The sequence below is a fragment of the Gymnoscopelus microlampas genome, assembly GCF_963454915.1.
Source record: "Gymnoscopelus microlampas genome assembly, chromosome: 13".
Lineage (NCBI taxonomy): Eukaryota > Metazoa > Chordata > Actinopteri > Myctophiformes > Myctophidae > Gymnoscopelus > Gymnoscopelus microlampas.
The window spans coordinates 32,736,808-32,750,368 of NC_139950.1; the positions used below are offsets into that span (position 1 = coordinate 32,736,808).

A 13,561-nucleotide genomic window follows, 5' to 3' on the forward strand; every position below is an offset into this window, starting at 1 on the left:
GGGACTGCGCCGAACTTTAGACAAGGTCTGAGCTGTTCTAAAACACATTCTGACGTTTGTCACTCCCACTAAGATAGCAGATGGGTGCAGGTACACAGTGTTGTAAAAAGTACTAATTTTTTTTTAACTTAAAAGTAAAAGTATCATTACTGCAATGTAGAAATGCTCTGTTACAAGTAAAAGTTCAATATTAAAAATGTTCTTGAGTAAAAGTACAAAAGCATCAAAATGGACTTAAAGTACCAAAAATAAAAGTACTCATCATGCAGAAATGTCCCATTTCAAGTTTCCAAAATGTATAGAAATCTTTTGAAAACAGCAGCTCTACAAGCTCACAATGCATCACAATGCATATTTGAAAATATTGCCTATTTTCAAATATATATAGACCTTGAGTGGTTAATGCTGTTTAGTAATAAAAAGCTAAATCTGTAGTGGAGTAAAAGTACAATATTTTCCTCAGAGATGTAGTAGAGTAAAAGTACTGAAAATTCGAAATACTCCACTAGAGTAAAAATACCTCAAAATTGTACTTAAGTACAGTACTTGAGTAAATGTACTTAGTTACTTTACACCACTGCAAGTACGTTTAGTACTGGCGCTGGGTGTGAAAATGCCATGTCGGTCGTAAACTAGCAATGACACTTGCGCCGTGCTTTGCATGTAAGGTAGAGCCCATGGAATAAAAAACATCTGTAGGGATCATTCTGCAATCTGCCTTTTAGATTAGAAGATATCTTGAATACAAAGTTGAGGAAAGTCATGCGGTTACTAAAAGAGTTTGAAGTCTTTCTCCAGGGAGCGTGAATGCACTCAGGAAGTTCATGGCAATCTGCCCAATAGATTTTAAGATAACTTGTGCACAAGCGGAAAGTCTGGCCTAAGGGTGAAGTCCATTGGTCGATCACCAATATCAATAGGATTAGGGGCTATCCAGCCAGTAGTTTTCGAGATGTTGTTTGGGGACCGAAGTGGTGGACCAACTGACCTATATTGATGGACCAACATTGCCATCCTCAAGCCTGAGTTATGCTTGGTTGTGCATGGTGTCACACACCAACACATAGCAGATCTACAAGCTCACATGTCGCATTGTGGCACATTGTGAGCTTGTAGATCTACTGCCGGTGTCACACCGGCACGCAACTAAGTATAAATCTTGCCTTAGAGCAGTGGTTCTCAAAGTGAGGTCCAGGGACCCTCAGGGTTACAAATGGACCCTTACAGGTCTGTAACTCTGAGAGTGTACAAATGGAACCCTTACGGGTCCCTTACGGGTCCATTATGGTGGTCCTTGAAATAAAAAGGTTTGAGAACCACTGCCTTAGAGAGTCACACCACTAACAGGACACACAGTTGTTTGATGGTGTTGATGAAAGGGCTGATATGATTTTAAGGATACATAACCTGTGCTAAACAGAGCTACGGTAAATGTCAGAACCACTGACTGGTTAAATCTGGAAAGAGCAGGAATAGATATTGTAATGTAATGAACATGACATAAAGTTCTGTTTGCAACAGCATTCTGCTGAAAAGACGACCATTAACCACGTTACCACTGGCGTACCCTATTTTGGGCATGTTGTTATGGGCGAAATGTCTCCAAAACATCCTAGGCCTAGGCCATGCTTAATTTTTACGCTGGAGTTGAGCAGATCTACAAGCTTACAACTTTGTGCGTTAAGTTATGCTTGTAGATTGGCTACTCATTTCTTATGACGATTTCTTATGAAGGTAAAGGTCAGTGGGTGGGTTCATTATTTTGACTGGCCAGTAGGAGTGACTTTACAGTGTGCACTGTGTGCAAAGTGTGCAAGGGTGTTTAGTTAGTGGCCAACAGCCAGGAGAAGCTGTCCTAAACGTGAAACTAATGAACTAATGTATCCTGCTTGTACAATAAAGAAACAATCATAGAGAGGACTTTGTGTGCCGGTTCTTATTGAGAATAATAAGACACAACAGCTATAAAAAGTAGTCACCCCTTGACTATTACAGTACTGAAGTTAATTCAAAATGCATTTAATGGACATTTATTGTTTGATTTATATATGCAGAGGAACATACTGTACAGTATAGAATAAAATGAACAACGTGTTCCGAGTGTGGCAGTTAAAACCAAATAAAGGAAAGGGGGCGTACTGTTTATGGAAATCAGATTTATCTGTAATTATAATTTCACACTTTTACGTTTTTAATTATTTTTCAGTAGGACAGAATACAATCCAAACAATCAACCCACAATAAATTAGCCTGAATTTCCGTAGAATACTTTTTTTAATGGCCGTGACTAGCGATTCAGAAGCTGGGGGCCAATAAATTGATTTTATTAAATAAATTTAGCTTACAACTGAATTTGATTAATTGTCATGGGAGTGAATATATTTTGAGTAAATGCTGAGTCAATACTTTTACTTTCACTGTATACCATAACTTTAAACCAATGGCTTAGACGATTTATGGTGCAGGCCACATTTACGTAGGGGGTTTGTCCAAATATATGCACTAGGCGCAAAGGAGTTTGGGCGTGTTTTGGGCATAATATAAGTTACACCAATCAGAATGGGAGTCTTCTCCCATTATCTTTAAGGGCAAGGTGTGCTTTACCTAGGCACATTGCTATTTATAAGACAGATTGCGAAAAAGATTCTGCTGAGAAAATATTTAAGTTTGTGACCATCTAGCATTATTAATCCTTCCAAGTCGGCCAGGACACCCATGACCCAGGACCCATTCAAATTGCATTATAAAACAAAATGTGAGACGCCAGGGGGTTAATAATGTGGTATAATGATTTCAGTAGATGAAGGAAACAGACATTTTGGGCATAGAAAGAATCACGCCAATACACGCGCAATATCTTGACATATCAACTTAATAATCACATGCTCATTCTCAGTTACGTTTTTCATTTAAACCATACAGGACAGATGCTAGTTCCCATCTGTCCATGCTTCGGAGCTCTAAAACGAATTGATTTCGTAGTTACTGCACTTTGGCTTGGCAGGGCAGTATGGGTTCATGACATTCTTACAGGCTGGTAGAATATCTTCAGATTTTGAAGATATTCTATCAGCAACAAAGTGTAGGCTACTAATTGAAATAAATGCATCTCTTGATCTCTCCCTCCCTCTCCTCGCCACTCGTCTCCGTGCAAAGAAGATGGGCACTCCCCCAATGCAATATATATTTATAATCTGGCACAGATCATTCATGATTTTTGTAGCAGTGTACACGCGTTGTGAACCCACCTACATAGGCATGCTCTCTATATGGTATGGAAATATATGTGCTGTCCCAGCATTGGATTTAAGACCAGTTTAGGGCTGCTAAAGCGTAAGCTAATTTGTCTTGTCTCACAGTGCTTAAGATAGCATTGTGCCAGACCGCACCTAATTTTAAGACCAGCAATACTCATTAGTGCGCAAAAGTACTTCAGATAATTATACAACCTTGGGTGCTGGGCGTAATAATAATATTTGGATGTGCTGCGCCTAGCTCTGTTTAGCACCGGGTGTATAATAGGGTCCCAAGTCCTGATTTTGTCTGCATTTTAATAATCATCTTTTTTTCATAGATGAATTAACCCATGTTTTTAGAGAAAATCTGTCAACAAGAACTTGTTTCCAATAAACAATACTTATTAAACACCAGCAACATGGTCTTTGATGGTGTGAGGGTTCAGCATAATGCTTTGGGATCTTATGAATTTCATGGACTTCTTGGATTTCTTTCTTATTTGTTGTTTTTGAGTGGGGTGGCAGTCATTAATTTCCATGTTATATACCCAAGTGACACTGTGGCGGTTGAGGGCAGGTCTCGAACCACTTTCTGCAGCTCCACATACGAGACACAACTAAGCAATACTTGTTTTGTTGTCAAATTAAAACTAGACTGCATTTTCACTGCCTGGAGGCACCAAGAAAGGAGAAAAAGTTGTGTTGTCATATCAAAGCCCAGAGCTAACTCTGAAACTATGTTGTTTTGAATGTTCTTTGATTTGAGCCAAATTAATAAATAATACAAAGTTTTATTCTAGTTTACTGGCACTATTTATTTATTTATTTTTTACAGCAAATAGTTTTTCATCTTTGCCAAAACAGCCTGACCTCAGCCCGTTCTCTGACAGTGCTGAAGGTAATGCCTGATCTCTTTATTCCCAACACAAAATGATGGCATCAACACATATCAAGGACAGGAGAAACGTAGGCTACTCATATACTCTGTCGTTAAAACAGCGTTGCACGCTGAAAATAGCTGATCTACAAGCTCACACTGCATCACATTGTGATCTTGTAGATCATTTCAGCGCATGATGCATTTAAGCAATAGAAACCCATTAAGGCTTTTACACCTCTCCACCTGTCTTTTTGCCTGCAGTTAAATGACCTTGATGAAATGCAAAGTTATGGGATGAGATCCTGCAGTGAGCTGAATGTTGCATTTGAATGTGACCGGACTCAGCCGTGGGCCATTTCCCACCACTCCTGCGGTGTCTCGAGAAACTGTGCGCCTGGAGTCTGTTCAAAGATACGACAAAGTCAATCACATTACACACTTTGTTATGGGGCTTATTTATAAAAGTCACTGGCAGGTCATGTGTGATATTAGGGACAGAGAGTCCCGTAGGTATTGTGCTGTAGTGAGTAGTGGGTAGACAGACCAATTCACATTGCAATTGCTAACCTGGTTGCATTCTACTTGTTTTTGTCTGCACCAGTCATGTGTTGCTAGCCTCTGACAATGTGTTGGCACTGTAACTTTGTTTAATTAAGTTTATTTCCTGCAAACTCTGATTTTGCAAATATTTTTCTATTTCCGCATTTATAGATGTTCCATTTTCTTGTTGCCACCACCATGATCTGATCAGACTTTTTTTTAAGGTGATTAAACACTTGTTTGACAGGGGTATATAGTAGAATCCTCATTTCATTTACAGGTCCATTGAGGTCATGACAAATGTATTATAGTTAAAGTAACACTGATGACTTTAGTGTTGGCTTGGTAAACTGTACGTTATGGTGCACCAGCTCAGGGTAACAATGAATATAGAATTCAACAATTTCATTTTCAATTCAAACTCATATCTTATGTTATGAGATATCTTGGTGGTGATCCAGTAGGCTGCATACCTTAATAACCCTAGCCTCAATATATTATGCTTTATGTTGTATGAAACTGAAACTTCACCTTTGCATGAATGAAATAGACTCCTTTTGAACACATTTTACACATGCTACTTAATTACTCATTGTAGTGCTAAATTGTGGTCATATAATCTGGAACAAGATCAGACTTTCTCATAGTTTCATAGGATCTGCTTAATAGGAGCCATTTGTGACAAGCCAGCTGGCAAAAAAAATTGTTCATTTGCGCTGGCTTCAAACTAAAACATGACGTCATTCAGAGTTTCGGATGGGCGGTCTCAGAACCTTTTCCGGTTGTTTTGCGCCTCCGAGATGTTCTGACACCTACAGTGCCGGAGATTAGCTGTCCACAGACGGACGCACGCACGCACGCACGGTGCAAAACATAGTCTCGGCCATGACTTTCGGCCTGGCGGAGACAATAAAATGTCTAAGGCTAAGCCATCAAGTGCCCGGTTTAGGAAAAGAAGAGGAGAAATGCCTAGGACGCCATACAGGCAGGATCCAGCCATGACTGCTGAATTGTCTAGGTGTTAGGATAAGGAGCAGTGTGGATGTCAAATTAGGCAAGCTGGTAGACCAATTTAAAAACTGGTCATTCCAGAAGACCACCAGTGGGTCCCTCTGCAGACCTGGCCAAGATCACCAAGGTTTAGTAATATCAATGGAACAACCACATCTCTCCCCTCCCTGTGGTGGCTGGCTCTCCATTAGAGTAGGGGGGAATAAGGGCCAGGATTACAGTCGGTGTGAGATTGATTCAGCTGCCTTAGCTCCCGGGTACGAATTGGTTCCTAATGCGTTGGAAGTCCCTTTGTAACACAGGCAGCAGGGGCTGTGCATAGACAAACACTGGTGCCTCTGTGTAAAATAGAGTTGGTGATACAGAGAGATGGGGAGAAGGTTGGAATGGTTTTCCCTTTTTTTAAGGAATCATTTCAGTATGAAAGGTGCGCACATGAACGTATTATATGACCCATGGGCTGACGATCGGCTGGAAGAGACAAGGCAACTTCTTGATATGGGAAACACTTTTTATTACAGCTTTGGCAATGGATTTGTTATAGAAAGGGGGTATACAGCCACCCACTTTCATTCAACTTTATACACATAATAACAGATATTAAACATTAATCAAAATAAACCATTCACTAACAAAAAAAAGCAAATGCATAATTAATTAGACCCTCCAGAAAAAAAATATTATCCTCCAAATGGCGCAGATTATGCAGGGGTATTTTTTTTTCAAAAGGGGTGCATGATCGCATATTTACACGCAAACTTCCTGCATATTTCGCAACTTTCCACATATTTCGCAACTTTCTGCATATTTCGCAACTTCACACAATTTCACCACGTAAAATCATGTAAAAAAAACAGCATATATTTCATCACAAAATCAAGGATTTTAGCCCGCATAATCAAGGATTTTTGCTCACGTTTTTCTGAAGGGTCTTAACAACAATAAAACAATAAGTGTGGGCGTGCCCAAAGGCATGCTGGGAAATCCTTCCAAGCACACCCCGGGACACTACAGTCATTTTCCAAAGTTCACGTCTATTTTGATCCAGACATAGCACGCAGCTTTTGTCTCAATTATATGTAACATTTAACCCATAAGGTCTAGCTGCTGCCAACTCACATGTCAGGTAATTTCACAAGACATACAAGTGACCTTCTATTAATTGGCTTTTCATAACGATGGAGAGCAGGGGCGAGTAAGAGAGAGGGAGAGATAATTATGTGGAGATGGTGAAAGAAAAACAGGCAGGTAGACGTACAATAGGGGAGGGATAGGGAGAGAAACAGATAGATGGGCAAAAATGCATATTATCTCTGAAGAGATGCATACTGTATCAGCTGGTGACTTTATTTACCTTCTTTTACCCTGTTGTCTTTGCTAAATATGACCAACATTGGATGAAATAAAATGACAATTGTTCTGAAAATATTTAGCCTTTTTATTCTATAAATAAGTCGTAGATATTGCTGCATTCTTCTTCTCATTCATAGCTCACTGCCGTGTTGGAAACAAAGAAACCACAGGGTGCTCTGGGTGTTTACTTTCACCTCAGAGCATGAGAGGATAAATAACTGTTATCTGCAGGCAGAAAGTCAACAAAATAAACCACGTTAACAACCAACTCATGCCATGGGGATAATTTCAAAGACATTGATTAAGCCCGTTTTATTTCTCTGTGGAGGTGGAAACAATGTTTTTAGTGTAAGCAACAAAGTACTCTTATGTAGCTTCCTAGTCCTTCTGTTTCTTATGTTAGGCGATGAGCTGTGATCTTCCTTCAAGGCATGCAAAATTATATCATCGAAATTGCATTGCGGCAAAACTCAATTAGTGAGATCAATTTTGAAGAGACCTTGTTTGGGCTGACGTTTGCAAGGCGTGGTTGCGTGCCAACAATGCAATCGATGCACACTATTTTTTAGGCTTTGGGAATTGCCAGTGGCCTTGGAGATGACGTTATGATAGACAGGATTCTGTTCAGTTACTGACAGTATTATGATCCTAATGTGTGTCTACTCACATTGTGTTTTGTATTGGGTGTAACAACTTCTGTTAATGTTTGGGTATCTTTGTTCTTACATCCAGATGTATCACATGTAATATGATGTGTACAAATGCATGCATGAAAGTACTCCCATGGCATCAAGACACAGATAGCAGTTGACTGGAAAATGACATCGTTGTTAGAATTATTGTCTCCGCCAGGCCGAAGGCATGGCGAGAGAGTATGTTTTCCACCCCGTCCGTGTGTCAGTGTGTGTGTCCGTGTGTCCGTCCGTCTGTGACCAGCTAATCTCCGGCACCGTTGTCTTGATCGCAGCGAAACTGTGCACACACACTCCCTGGATGCCAATTCAGAACCTTTGCCCCAAATTTTTCTCATGGGCCTTTTATAGCGCCACCAGGAGGCCGATTTGTGCAAAACATATTTTTTGACAGTACTCCTACAGATTTTGTCCAAAAATCACGCACATCGGTACTAGGGGTGTGCCGATACACTAATTTCACGAAACGATACGATACGATATTTGACTCACAACTTCGATACGATTTCGATACGATTTCGATACGATACGCACTTTTTTTATTATGAAAATATATGGAGGAGAAAAAAAGAAAATGCAAACAAATAATTCTGTTTTTGCATTATTCAGATATGCAAACTTGTAGCTTTTCAGATACAATAGCCGTTTTGAATCCAAATAGTATGACACCTGACCCGAAAAAAAAACATGTTGTCACTCTTTTCACTTCGGGGACGTTTGCATGCCTGATTATTATGATTGTAAAAAAATTTTTTTTTTCAAAAACGATATTTTTTTTTTCCAAAACGATACATATCGTCGCGAAAACGTATCGCGATATATCGCGGGACGATATATCGGCACACCCCTAATCGGTACACAGTATCTCTATAGTCATTAAACGAAACGGGTCTTTCAGATTTCTCATATTCCAACCTGATTGGCTAAAAATGTCTTCCAAAGTTTGCAGGAGTGCTCCGTTTTGAACAAAATGGCTCATATCATGAACACAGCATGCAATTTCCGTGAAATTTTGCACGCTCATTCCCATTAGGCCGAGGAAGAACTACTATTTGATTTTTTTCAAATCAGCCTCATGGTGGCGCTATAAGAGGCCGATTTGTGTTTTTACCTATAATTGCACCGATCTGTGTAAAACTTTGTATGCACACTCCCTAGAGACAAAGGAAGAACCTTTGCCCTGCATTTTTCACATCTGCCTTTTATAGCGCCACCAGGAGGCCGACTTGTATAAAACAATTGATTGATTCAGATTTTATACAAAATTCACGCAAATCATTAGACATGATCTCTACATGTGATCAAGACGGATCTGTTAGATTTTTCCTATTCCATCCTGATTGGCTAAGATTGACATCTAAAGTTTGCAGGAGTGGCCCGTTTGGAAGAAAATGCTGCAAATCATGAACGCAGCGTTCGATTGCCGTGAAACTTTCCACGCACTTTTGCACTACGTTGAGGAACAAATGCCACCCTTGAACATTGCCCTATTATAGCGCCACCAGGAGGCTGATTTTTGCGAAGCATTTATATATTACTATATATTATGTATATATTACGTTTACACATGTTGTTGAAACATCACACAAATCGGTACACATTATGTCTATACTCATGTGATCAAGACGGATCTGTCCAATTTTTATAGTGTATCTTCACTAACTCTGGAAGACAAATGCCCAAGGCTGAGTACACATGGGGGTGTCTCAAGTCCCATGTGTGTTTACAGTCTCACACACACACACACACACACACACACACACACACACACACACACACACACACACACACACACACACACACACACACACACACACACACACACACACACACACACACGCCAGGAAGCCTCATACAATCCGGCACCAGCCCACTCCCCACCCTAAACCCCCCCTTGCTTAAGTCAACAACTGTGCTTGAACAATGCCTCCAGAATCACAACTTGCCAGCAAAGACAGCTTTTCTGTCTATTCGTCTTTGCCAATTCTCATTTTAATTCTGCACATTTACAATTAATATAAGATTTGTGCATGCCACATGATATAACCAAATTGCAATAATGAAGTCTCACGTTTCAGACATTGTTAGGAAGGAAAACCCTATTAAACAAACACACAATACTGTGTGTTTGTTTAATAGTAACCATATTATGCTGTTGTTAAAGCTTTTGGTTCGGAATTCGTTCAGATTTCTTTTTTGGAGGAATTTATTTTAAACACATACATTGCCACAATCTGCAATTATAGTACATCTGGCATAGGATTCTTCTAATCAACAGACAACTGAATTGAGAGTGGGAGTGTCTTCTGTCACCCAGCAGGACATCAGCAGGACATACTATTGTATCCTGACCTGGCGGAGACTTGTGCTCCGTGGAGCACTTTTTCTAGTTACATTCTGTTATCTTCATATACTGCATGTTAGTATTGCCACTGTCCCATTCACTGCAGGTTAGAAGCAGAATTAATACTTAATCCTGTCTGAATAGCATACTGTGTTTCTGTCATGGTTCTTGTATGAAGACTGTGAGCGTACTCAGATTTTGTGTTTAAACATATCCTGAATTTTTTGTCAGTGTGCAGGCTTTCTCTGCTTATACTGGACTATTATACTGGCCTCTCCGACCTGGCCAATTCTTTGGTAAGCCTTGAGTCAAGAGCACAAATCTTTCTATATTATTGCTTATAAATAATGGATTCTTCAATCTGTTGGCAAGTCACTGAAGTCATTAGAATCCTGGTTGACTGCATTATGGTGGAATATGGTGCATTGACAATGCAGACAAAGTTTACTTTATAATAATAATAATAATAATAATAATGATGTGCCCTTTAGTTGTTGTTGGGGTATTTGTCACTGTACATTTTACTTACTGTGCATTGTACATGACATGTTAGCTTCTGCATTTACCCATCTTAACTATTAGGAGCTGTAGGCACTATTAGGAGCAGTTATAGGTTAAAAATATGCTCAGTGACACTTTGACACAATGTACAGTAGACTGGGCAGGCCAGAGGGTTAACCAGCAACCTTCCAATTCCCAGATGGCCTCTCTACCCACTCAGTTAGGACCACCACTTAAAGCACTAAATGATTTTTCTTTTCTTTTCTGATGTGCATGCAACACTAGTCTGTGAAGTGGGATCTCTCTCTCTCTCTCTCTCTCTCTCTCTCTCTCTCTCTCTCTCTCTCTCTCTCTCTCTCGCTCTGTATTTCTCTCCTTCATTCTTGTGTCTGCCTGTATGGCCTAGCTGCCGGGACTGATGTGTTGAAAATATTGTCCTGAGAATTATAGTCTTTGCTTTAAAAGTCTCGTCTCAGTGGTGAGTAAACAGGGCTTTGTGGCACAGCCATTTATTTTAGTTTTCTGCTTGGATTGTGGCAGAGCTTGACAGCTTAGCGAAAAATCTCTGATCCATTTGATCATGATATGTTCATGTCTACACGCTGCAATCCTCGTTCTCCAATCCTAGCACGAGATTCTGGTGTTGACACCGAATGTGGTGGGAATGAATTCCATATCGATGCAACTTCATCGACTCTCTCTGTCCCTCGTGCTCCCCTCTCTCTCTCTCTCTCTCTCTCTCTCTCTCTCTCTCTCTCTCTCTCTCTCTCTCTCTCTCTCTCTCTCTCTCTCTCTCTCTCTCTCTCTCAAATGACAATCGTAGGAGAGGGCATGTTCGATACTGCTCGCTTGGGGAGGCACAGAGCCAGAGAGAGGCTCACGCATGATATCTAAAACTTTCAGAGACAGATTTGTGTAGCGAAGTGATGCTCAAGCGAACATGTCCAGGAATCAGACCTTGACCTTGTTAATCCCTTTTTCTGTGGCACTGTCACAGCCGCCCCCTGGAAGTGGCCACCATGGCTTCTCCATGGAAGTCTGGCTTTGAAGTCAGATATGCTGCCGGGGTCCTAGAATAGTTGTAGTGTGGCAGCTGTCCCTGGCCTCTTCACAGGATTTACAGCTGCGTTTGTTTGTAGTCACATGACATGATGTTAAAAGACAACTGAGAATTTGTTTTTTTGGCATTTTGGTTTTCATTTTCATAGTTTTCGCTGGAAAGAAATGATCAAATTAGATGAGCTTGGATTTAGTTCTAAAGATGGTGGGAAAGTCAGTGTTTTTAGCACATTGTCACGCTGTGCTATTTATTATACATTGGACCATAGCATGCAGGTACTAGATATATGTATATAACTAATTATATTTAGTTAATGTTCTACAATGTTAAGTTGCACTCTACGGTACACCCTGTATGTCCATGTAATTGTTGTAATTTGTTCTGCACTCGTCGTTTAACGTCACTGGTGCCGTCACAGCACATGTGCCAAAGCATTACTTGCATGGGGCTTGCCAACATGTTTCTGCTTCTGATTCTGAGATGGATCGTGTCCAGCTCAGCAGCAGTAATTCATTATAGCTTATTTAGTAGAGAGATTTGATGGAAAACAACAAACAAAACTATGAATACACAATCAGATTTGATGTTTTGTTGTAGGCTTTAGAGACATTGTAGTCTATGGAAGTGTTATGGAAGTATTGAGTTACCATTTGAGTTTGATGAACATTCTGCTGGAAGCCTCACCTCAGCCCTACTCTCCAAAATTATTTTTCTCGAGTTTGAGAAAAAAATAACAATCTTATTTTTCATCACAATACAGTAAAAGAAATGCAGTCAGGGCACAAAATTAATTGCAATAGTTCAATGGTGGAACAGAAGGGAAACAGACATAATTAAATCAGGAATTGTTTTGTGCATTGGAAAGCTAGCTATGATTGCTCAGTGGTCAAACTAGTGCCCATTGTAGGAATAGGGTACTACCTAGAGTAATGTCCACGTTCCAGGAAACAATTTGGAAACTACTAGGGTCCTTTCATCAACGCAAACCCAAGAGTTGGAAATTAGGTGTTGCATGGAGAGGAGAGAGTCCTCAAAGAGCTCTGAAATGAAAGACTTTGGCAGCATTTCAAAATGATTAATGCTTTAATTTCATGTTTTGTTCTGCCCTTTGAACATTTTTATTCGGAAGAGAATCCACCGACAACAGGGAGTATTTTTGTTGCCCGAAAATGAATTGCAAGAAAATAGTGGGCAAGAAAAATAGACCATTCTAAATCACTCTGCATGGTTCATGTCTTATTATACTTACACAGTATAAATCCTCAGTGTAAAAGTCTATTTAGTTACATATGTACACTCGCAGAGTTAAATTAACACTATGAATTTTACTATGTAGTTATATAATAGGATAGTGAACATATGAAACATATTGCTTCACTGCTCAAGCAAGGTCAAGGACTTTCTTATCCGAATTTCCTATTTTGGCCTTGAGCCACTTTACCAATCAATAAAGGCATGTTTTCCCAGACACATAGGCTATCCCCAGACCCCCCCCCCCACACACACACACACACACACACACACACAAATCTGCAGTAGGCAATTTGTGTGTGTGTGTGTGTGTGTGTGTGTGCGTGCGCGTGCGTGCGCGTGCGCGTGAGAGAGAGAGAGAGAGAGATTGTGAGTCTGTGCATGCTTGTAGAGCCAGTATGTGTACTGTCTGTCTGATGTGAGCACCAAAGCACTGGCGCTCTGCATGAGTCATCAAGGTTCTACAGATGCAACAGGAGGAAATCTGAACATGCACATGCGTGGCTGAACATACGCACACACACACATACACGCACAAAAAACACCCGCCTCTCATACATAGCAGGGGAGCACATTTGCCAAAGCCTCCATTGTGAACAGAGAAAGGCTCTAGCTGTTGCACCATCGCCTCTCCTCCCCTTGACAATGCAGCACTGACTTGGCACTCGCCGGGCTCCCGCTCCCCCGGTGTGT

General features: G+C 40.4%; 1 protein-coding gene across 1 annotated transcript in view; it reads left to right on the forward strand.

Annotated features, from left to right (window-relative positions):
- The window catches only part of grid1a (glutamate receptor, ionotropic, delta 1a), a gene marked incomplete at its 5' end in the record, with an annotated part of 373,857 nt that overhangs the window by 225,393 nt on the left and 134,903 nt on the right, over positions 1 to 13,561 (forward strand). The window lies entirely within an intron of this gene.